This window comes from Tupaia chinensis, unplaced genomic scaffold (genome assembly GCF_000334495.1).
Source record: "Tupaia chinensis unplaced genomic scaffold, TupChi_1.0 Scaffold000320_2, whole genome shotgun sequence".
NCBI lineage: Eukaryota > Metazoa > Chordata > Mammalia > Scandentia > Tupaiidae > Tupaia > Tupaia belangeri.
In genome coordinates, this window is record NW_006159814.1 from 1041083 (window position 1) to 1051358 (window position 10276).

Consider the following 10276-nt stretch of genomic DNA (forward strand, 5'->3'; position numbering starts at 1 on the left):
ATGTATATGTTATTGGCATCTACGGTTTCCTTGGCAGAGGGAAAATGGGAGGCTAAGAGAAGGGGCAAGGGGAAAATTTCCTTAACACGGTGTTATGCTTTTCATGCATTGTGTTTTTGTACTGTACATGCAAACTACCTGCTCAATTTTCTATTTTAGTTTGGAAAATATAAGACTTCCTCATTAAATTAGACTGTGTCAATAAGACTAAAAGTTTAAGACAATTTGGGCATTCAGGGCTGGCCCTGTAACATGGTGGTTAGGTGCTGTGTATTGGAAGCCAGATCCCACATGGTCTACCATGGTTTGAATTCCAGTCTTGGAGGCTTGAAACTCTGGAAACATTTGCATGCATGTTTAAAATCCTGGTGAGGGGCCATCAGGTGGTGTCGTGGTTAAGATGCTGGATTCCCTGGTTCAAGCCCCCAACCTGGAGGCTTGAAACATACCGGACACATGTGCATGTGTGCCCAAAATCCCAAGAGGTGAACGGAGGAGAAGGGATTACAGCATAGCCTCCCCCTGGGGAGTGATTTCTCACTTTCTGTCTCTCTTTCTCTCTGTTTCTGGCAAGCACATGCGCCCTATAGCAAAAATCTCACTTAAAAAAGAAAAGAATCCTGGCTCGTACCTCTTTTGTGAAGCAGCAGCTGAAGAGACTCCAGCGCTTGCCATGGCCAACGAAAACCAAGGAAGGAGTCAAGACTGAGAACAACGATCATATTAATTCGAAGGTGGCAGGGCAGGATGGTTCTGTGGTGCAGTTTAAGATTAAGAGGCATACACCATTTAGTAACTAATGAAAGCCTATTGTGAACGACAGGGTTTGTCAATGAGGCAGATCAGATTCCGATTGGATGAGCAGCCAATCAACGAAACAGACACACCTGCACAGTTGGAAATGGAGGATGAAGATACAATTGATGTGTTCCAACAGCAGACAGGAGGCGTCTACTAAAAATTAGAAAACCACAATTTGGTTTCACCACATCCTGACTACCACAGTACTTTTCTCTATTCTTTCATTTTCCCTTCCCCATTCCTTTATTGTACATAAAGTAACTGGTGTATGTGCACAAGCATATTGCATTTTTTTTTTAACTAAATGGCCAATGGTATGTTTTGATTGACATCAAATGGAGATGTGATGGGGAAAAATGCCGATTCTGTGAAAATACCCCCTTTCTCCATCAGTGGCAGCTCATTCAGCTCTTATCTTTATATTCCAGTAAGGTATTTTGCTCTCACTGTTTTAACAAAAAGAAAAAGAAAAAAAAAAAAAAACCAACAACATAAAAACCCTTGCATATCTTGTTTGATTGGAGAATTTTACTGTTTTTCATTTATCATTGTAAAACCAAGGACAATTTCATAACTTTTTTGTACGTAGCTGTTAAGTAGGGGTAAATTACTCTTAAAGAAAAAAAGGAATCCTAGTTTTCCCTTCAAGTCAAGCATCAAAATCTTGTTGTTTAAATAAACTTCTTGTTTAAAATGAAAAAAAAAAAGAAAAAAAAGAAAAGAATCCTGATGAAATGGAGAAATGGAAGAAAGAAGGATTGCAGCATTTTCACACCCCATTTGGGGGTACTTCCCCCCTTTCTCCGTCTCTCACAAGCACATGTGCCCTTTGGCAAGAAGGAAAGAAGGAACAAAGGAAGGAAACTGGGAAGCCAGGGATTTTATTTTCTTCAACACGCTTACACAAGATTCACATTGTAGAACACCATTTACTGGGGAGCTAGTGCTCTCAGAAACCCACAAAAACACCCCCTCATACACCAGAACACAACCCCTCTCTTACCCTCTCAACAGTCAGATCCTTTCAACACCCCACCCAGAGGGCCCCATCCTGCATAAAACACTATCAACATAGGACTAAAATCAAACTACTGCACTATTGGCACTAAGTTATTTTATCACTCGAGAATTATTTGTTAAGGACCTCCTCTGCACAAGGACTAGCAATTCCCACCCTTTTTTTTTTTTTTTGAGAGGTTTTTGCTATGGGGCACGTGCGCTCACCAGACAGACAGAGAGGGACATAGAGACAGAAAGCGAGAAATCACTCCCCAGGGGGGACAGTCACACCGCAATCCCTTCTCCTCCATTCTCCTCTTGGGATCTTGGGCATGCACGCACACATGCCCGGTGTGAGTTTTAAGCCACTGGGTCCGGGACTTGAACCGTGGTCGACTACATGGGAGTCCAGTGACATAGCCATTACGCTAACTGCTGGTTCCCGGTTCCCACCCTCTTTTGTCTCTTGAATGTGTCAGGGTAACATTCATTGCAGCTTACTTTTTAAAAAATCTAAGATTAGTATAATTTGGTGGAATACTTGCTTTGTTTTGTTGATTTTTTAAAAATTTGCTACAGACCGCGTGTGCTCACCAGAGAGAGAAAGAGAAAGTGAGAAAGTACTACCCCGGGGGAATGATCATTCCACAGTCCTTCTCCATTCTCCTCTCAGGATTTTGGGCTTACACGCACCTAGCGTGTTTCTCAAGTCATTGAGTTCAGAACTCAAATCTTGCAGACAGCCATATGGGATCCAACTGCCTTAACCACCATGCTACCTGGCTGGCCTTAATGTTTGTTTCCAATTCTACTTTCTTCAAACCACAGATAGTAGTTCTGTCGATCATTCTCCTCTTCTGGACTAAGTCACAAGTTTATGTATAAATCTACAATTTATCTGGAAGTCTAACGTACAGCTCCTAAAATAACTCTAACATGTCCCTAAAATTGTTCCATTTTCAAGAGTCTCAGCATAGGATCCTTTCTGCTCCCACCGCACTTACTTTCACTCAGGCTCTGGGGACTGGGCCACTGCTAAGCCTGTCTTCACCTACTCCTCCCTCCTTTCCTCGCTGGTCACCACTGAAGAATGGGATGATTCATGCTTCACTGCAAACACCTTGCACTCTGCCATACCATTGCACTTGCTTGAAAATCTGCCCCTCTCATCCATCAGTCTGGAGCCTGCAAGCAAGGCTTGCCTGGGGCTCAACAGCTTTCTTAGTTTTCTAACCACATCACCTGACACAGCGCCCTCTTCTGCACTATTAGACCTACTCTCATGTTGACTTCTTTTTAGAAGCCAGAGGGCACATTCACTGGCCAGAGAGACAGAGATTCATAGAGGGAGAAAGAGAGAGGGAGAGAGCGTCCACCAAGGGGGTGTAGTCATGCCGCAATCCCCTCCTCCATCTTTTGGGATTTTGTGTACGCACACACATGTCTCCGTGTGTTTTTGTAGCCACTGGGCTCATAACTATGTTTGGCTACGTGGGATCCAGCTCCCTTAACCACTAGGCTACAGGCCCCAACTCCCTTATTTTTAAGTTTATTTATTTATATATTTATTTCAAAGAAGAGAAAAAAAAATGGGCATTCCCAAAAGGGTCTTTATGAGGTGGCTCTGTCACGCAATGGATAGCGCATTGGACTTCCAAAAGGATCTTTATGCCACAATTGACCCTAGACCCCAGCTCGCCAGGATCACAGACACATGCGTGAGCCCAGTGTGTACAAGGAGACCTCATGTAAAGGGAGACCTTGGGATGCAAATCCTGGATCCCACGTGGGCCCAGCATCACAGTGCATTGTGTTACCCCTGTGCATCCCCACGGCTGGCCCGCATTGACCACTTCTTTGGTAATTCATGGCACACCATCCTTGGAAAGATGACTCTTCTCTTCCTGTGATTTCCATGACTCATACTTGCTGATTGTAAGTAGAATGCGAAGGACTCAGGGCTTAAGAAGCAGGAAGAGAAGTGGGCTAGCAGTACAGGAGTCATATTTTGCACAGAAGTGAAATGCAGCTTGACGGAGAGAAGGGGAGTCAGAGTCAGAGCCAGTAGGGCTTGCTCATTGCCTCGTGTTGACAGGAGACAACCATGGAGAGGAGAGGGAATGAGGAGAGACAGGCAGCAAGTGTTGCCAACTACTCCGGTCACATCAGTACTCCGTAACCCTGAGCTCTAAAGTAGGGTCCAGTAGCAAAAATGTTGGTGCTTCTCTCCCAACCCCCAGCTTTAATGTGCCTTCGATTCCTACAGCCAGCACCCCAGGCTCTGCTCAGGGGTACCTCAGCTATGGAGTCACTCTGCCCAAGGAGAGAGCCAAAGGGTCTGGGAATTCCTCCCCCAGGGCAGGTCTGGCGACAGTGTCCCAGTAATTCCGAGACATCACTTACATTTCAGGACTCTTCTGCAAAATCAAGCTGGAGCTACCCTCTGGGGATATTGATTGTGAAATCGCCCTGCTTGATGGCCTCTCCTTCTTGTCCTGCTTCTCCTGCTCCTTTACCTGTCTCTTTAATAAATCACTGGCACACGAGTCCTCTGACAACCTGGTCCTGGGGAAGACAGGTGAGGTGGGGGCTAGAAGAACACCCTGAGTATACCATAAAGGCAAGTAATATATTGGTATTTTTTCTTTTCTTTTTTTTTATTTTTTAAAGATGTAACTGTATTTATTTATTTATTTATTTATTTATTTATTTATTTATTCATTTATTTTTAATTTGACCATAGAGAAACATACACAGAGAGAGAGAAAGTGAGCAAGCAAGCTACCAGGTTCAGTATTGGAACAGTAATGGGCCATGTGGGAGTCCAGAACCCCCAACCACCACCCCACCGGCTGGCCCCCTTTTTAAAAATTTTCTAAAGTATCCAAGTTTCTTTGTGCATTGGGAGCCGTGACAACATTAGGAGATACAAGCCAACAGGGTAGTGACTTAACTTCTTGTGCACTTAGGTGGGGTCTTGGAAAGTTCATGGAAGAGCCAGATGTGGTGCAGTGGTCAAACGTGACTTTCTGTGAGGCTGAGCCACATGGGACGGCTCCAGGTTCACATCCAGAGAGCTCCTGAGTGCACGGGGCACATTTGTGCTCATGATCTGGGGCTGGCTGAGTCTGGGATGGGTCAACATGTTAAGACCTTATTGGGGGACCAGCAGTTAGCGTAATGGCTATGTCACTGGACTCCCATGTAGTCAACCGCAGTTCGCATCCCGGACCCAGTGGCTTAAAACTCACTCAGGGCATGTGTGCATGCGTGACCAAGATCCTGAGAGGAGGACAGAAGAGAAGGGATTGCAGCATTACCATCCCCCCTGCCGTTCCCCCGGGGGATGATTTCTCGCTTTCTGTCTCTCTGTCTCTCTGTCTATCTGGTGATAAAGCACAAACCCCTAAAAAAAAACCCCCAAAAAAAAAAAAAAAAAAAAAAAAAAAAAGACCTTATTGGGATTATTGTCTCTCTCTATCTCTCTTTTTCTATCTCTCTCACTCATGGAAGAAATAATCTTTTTTAAAAAAATTTCATGGAAACCGTGCATTATGAATATATACTAAGCCTGAGTGACAAGAAATTTGTGCCCCAAAATGACATCCCACTTTAAGTTCATTTTCCCCAAGTCTTTTGAAGTCCCCTCCTACATCTCACTGACTAACCTGGATTATGGGCAACACGAGTCAAGGGCAGGTATTAAACTTCACTCATAATCACAACTACTACTTGCTGGCCCCTTACTATATGCAAACGCTGTGCCCGTTCTCCTCTCAATCTCTCTCTCTCTCTCTCTCTCTCTCTCTCTCTCTCTCAGCTTCCTTGGAACAAACACTATTTCATTTCATTTGATTTTTTGATTTTTCCAGAGGGCAATGGGGGAAGAGTGAGAAAGCACTACCCATGGGCCTTGTCATGACACAATTCCTTCTCCTCCATTTCACTCTCCTTTCAGGGTTTCAGGATGCACATACATGCACCTGGCATGTTTCTCAACTGCCAGGTCTGGGACTCAAACTGTGCAGTGGGCCATGTGGGCTCCAGCTGCCTTAAGCACCACACACAGGCTGGCCCAAAAAGCAATATTTTATCGATTAAGAAACTGAGACTGTGAGAAATGGATTTGCCTGAAGACACAACAGGGACCAGGCGTGCCTTCTCCCTCTGGGTGTATGTTTGTCCACGATTCTAGACTCTGATGCCCTCCTGTGCACCCCCAGAACCTTGAAGGTGCTTGCCCAAAATTCTTTACTGATTGAGAACCTCTAAAATAGCCAGAAAGTTCTAAGCAGACTGCAAAGCCAAATAATGTATTTTATTAAAATATTAAGGAATCTAGTGAGGAATGAGGGAGTATTAGAAACAGTTTTAAGAGCATAGATTTCTACCATAGTTCCCCCACTTTCCTAAAAGGCAAAGGTAGAAAATAGGCCTGAGGTCTCTACGGTCGACTTTATTTAAATTTTATAACTTGTAACTTCCACATTTTTCCTCATATATGAGTTTTACCTTCTTGCTCTTTGCCCTCCCAAATAGACTGGGTGGGAATTTTTATAGAAATGTTCTTCGTACACTTATAAAAGTGAGAAAAACATTGAGCTTTTCTGACTGTTAGGAAATGGCATCTAATTTATAAAGTCAAATTCAAATAAATTATGGGTCTTATGAACTAATACTACACAGATGCATATTTTTTTTGGGGGGGAGAGGTCTTGCTATAGGGCAGGTGTGCTTGCCAGAAAGACAGCGAGAGACAGAGAGACAGAAAGTGAGAAATCACCCCCTGGGGGAACGGCCACACTGCAATCCCTTCTCCTCCATTCTCCTCTCCAGATCTTGGGCACGCACACACACGTGCCCAGCATGAGTTTAAGCCATTGGGTCTGGGACTTGAACCACAGACAACTACATGGAGTTCAGTGACATAGCCATTACACCAACTGCTGGTCCCGACAGATATACATTTTTAAAAACTTAAGTTCTTCCTAAAATACATTAATTTTTTAGTTATGCTTTATTTACTTCATTATTTGGCAAGTAGTTTAATGCACAAGTTCATTATGTGTCTATTAATGCTTTTATTCCCTTTCTTCCATGAGAAAGGGAGACACAGAGACAGAGAAAGAAAAAGAGAGAGAGAGAGGTAGCCCCACAGTGTCTTCATGCCAGAGTCTTCCTGAGTTTCAGCCAGCCCAGGGTTGTAAGCAGGCACACTCACATGCCCAGTATGCTCAGGGAGGTTCCTGGACACAAACCTAGACCCAGTTGTGTTACTACTGCCCTGCTACCTGGCTTCCATTACTAATATACTTAAACATCCCAGGGCTATTCTCAGACATACTGAGCCCTGCTCATCGAAAAAAAGGAAAGTGAAGCTTTATGTTATTTGTCTAGCTTGCTGCCTTCATCACATATTTTGTTTGGAACACAAATTGTGGGTATAGAGATTAGGACCTGAGGCCTTCTCTTCCCTGTGAAGAAGCAGTGACCTGCCAAGTGGCTGAGGAAGCAGCAAGTACAGGTGGGGGGAGGGGGGGAGGCAGTGGTGAGCCTTGAGGACAGAGTGAGAGAGTGAGAAACTGCAGGGGCGGGGGCATACCCAGTGTCCAAGCAGGACGCAGTGAGGGGAAAATAGGGGAACAAAGAGGCAGCCGACCAAGGAGGCAGATGGCGTGGGAGAGAGATTAAGGACACACAGTGGGGTAAGCAAATAAGTAGATTGAAAGTCATGGGAGCAGGTTTCTCATCATCAGAAAAAGAGAGAAGGCTGCAAAGAAATTTCTTTTTTTCTTTTTTTTTTATTTATTTATTTTTTTTTTTTGACCACCATAGAGAGAGAGAAGGGGAAAGCAAGAAAACAAGCCACCAGGTCCAGGACTTGGACCAGGGTCCGCCATGTGGGAATCCAGCACCCTTATCCACCACACCACTTGCTGGCCCCACAACTCTGTGACTTTTTACTATGCTTTTGCCCACTATATGGATGAGAAAATTGAGGTCAGGGTGAGTAATCACGTGTACATAGCCATTACGCTAACTGCTGGTCCCAAGAAATTTCAAGTGTTTGATTAGAATATGTCAGTGTGAACTCACAGCTTTAGATTAATATGTAGAAACAGGTACAGGTCCAATAGTTCAGAAAAAAATTGTTTTATTTATACATACACAATATGCATAATTAAACTATTATGAGGGGGGCCTTCAAAAAGCTCACAGAGGGGCTAACAGGTGGCATAGCGGTTAATGCATTGGACTCTCACATGACTGACTGCAACTTCCAGACCTGGTAGCTTGAAACTCATGCTGTACACATGTGTGTGTGTACCCAAAATCCTGAGAGGAGAATGGAGGAGAAGAGATTGTGGTGTAACCATCTTCCCTGAAGGGGGTGGGGAGTGATTTCTTGCTTTCTGTCTCTCTCTTTCTCTGGGGCGTGCATGTGCCCTACAGCAAAACTCTCTCAAAAAAATAAATAAAAAACTTTTAAAAAAATTTTACAGAAATGTGTATTATGATAAAACCAAGCATGGTGACCAGTAGATGGCATAACAGTTACATCACTGGCTCCCACATTGTCAACCACAGTTCGAGTCCCGAATCCGGCAACTTAAAACTCACACCGGGCACACGTGTGAGCATGCCCAAAATCCCAAGAGGAGAATGGAAGAGAAGAGATTGCAGTGTTGTCATCCTCCCTGGGGGGGTGGGGAGGGGTGATTTCTCACTTTCTGTCTCTGTCTCTCCAGTGAGAGCACACATCCTACAGCAAAAAAACTTTCTAAAAGAAAAGAAAACAAAAACTACGCATGGATTTTAATTTTTTTGCACTAAAACAAACTCACACTTTAATTCCACTTTTCTGTGAGCTTTCTGAAGTCCCCTCACATATATAGAGTGAGAGAGAAAGGACAAGAGACAGAGCTTGAAAGTATAAAATATTACCAATTGGTGAATCTAGATGAAAGGGATATAAGGCTCTTCTGACTTATTAGTTAGAAATCAATTATTTTTAAAATACATTATCTTGCCAGACCTTGGGATGACCAAGAAAGGACTTGGAATGGGGAAAATGACAAGTCAAGGGAATGGGAGATAAAGAAAAGAATGCAATAAAACATTTATGACCTTCTCTCCCTCATCTCACTTTAAGATCAATGGATTAAAACATATCTGAACTATGGGGACCGGCAGATGGCGTGGTGGTTAAGGGTGCTGGACTCCCACATGGCTGACCATGTACCTGGCAGCTTGCTTTCTCACTCACTCTCTCTCTCTCCCTCTCTCTCGCTCTGTACCTCTCTGGTCAAATTAAAATAAATAAATAAATAAAGCTAAACAAAGTAATTCTTTAAAAATATATATATATCTGAACTATACTTCCTCCTTGTTTCCTCACATGCCACACCCTCCCCTCTCTGGTGATTACGGTGCAGCAGAAGGAGGATGTGCTTTGCTGTCAGGTGAGCCTGGACGCAGATACTACTGTGGCCCTATAGCGTTGTGCTCTTGGGCACATTTCCACCCTTCTGAGCCTCCGTTTTCCTACGTGTAAAATGGACATCTGTATCGTGGGCCATTATTAAAGTTAGGAAAGATCACTCACAGACAACACTGAAGTCATGCAGGTGCAGACCACATGGGGAAAGCTACAAAACTCACAATGATTTTGCTGTTTAAATGGTGCATTTGTGCATTTTCAAATACTGTATGCTTAACTTTCACTCCTGAGTGTGTCACTTGACATTTCTGGTTAAAAACAATCTAAACCACCGATGCAATTAGAGGTCAGGATTGTTGCATGGAATAAAAGGGATCATAAGCACATTTATAATCTCCATACCCAGAGACACCCACTGTTTAAACCAATTTGTAACTCGCTGGGTGTTATTTATTTACTCTGTACTGGGCAGATTGTACACTGCAAAATCACCTCCATCCACTTTTAAAACAAGTATTTATCAATATCAACCTACTTATTACACTCTGAAATTTACTGCATTTGAAATAAAATGTCTGTTTCTGATGATGGCTGGCCTTGTGGTAGGGTTTCAGCATTGACCAGTATTGACCTTGCCAGCTTTCTTGACTGTAACCCACACAGCCAGAGCCAGTGATAGTTCGAGAATTTCTATATGGGACAAGATATGATCAAAAGGGAACAACCAGGGACCTTGACTTAAAGGAATGTTTATACAGCAAGTATACTTTTGAGGCAAGTTTAGTAAAAATAACACTCCCTGAGAATAAAATTCACATAGAATTGGAAAAAACAATGGTCCAGATCAAAAGATACATGACACATAGCAGACTCTCATGCCAGCCCATCCCTGTCTTGCCATCCAAAGCACAGAGACTTCTGGACTCAGATTTCAGTCAATGACAAGGCGAAGTCATTCCTTTCTTGAACTATTAGATATGATTCTGTCTGTCCTGGGACTCAGGAGACAATTAGGAGGGGCTGATAGAGACCAAA

General features: G+C 43.5%; 1 pseudogene; it reads left to right on the forward strand.

Annotated features, from left to right (window-relative positions):
• Positions 1-958, forward strand: part of LOC102476478 (small ubiquitin-related modifier 2 pseudogene) — a 7990-nt pseudogene extending 7032 nt beyond the window's left edge.
• Positions 959-10276: the final 9318 nt, after the last annotated feature.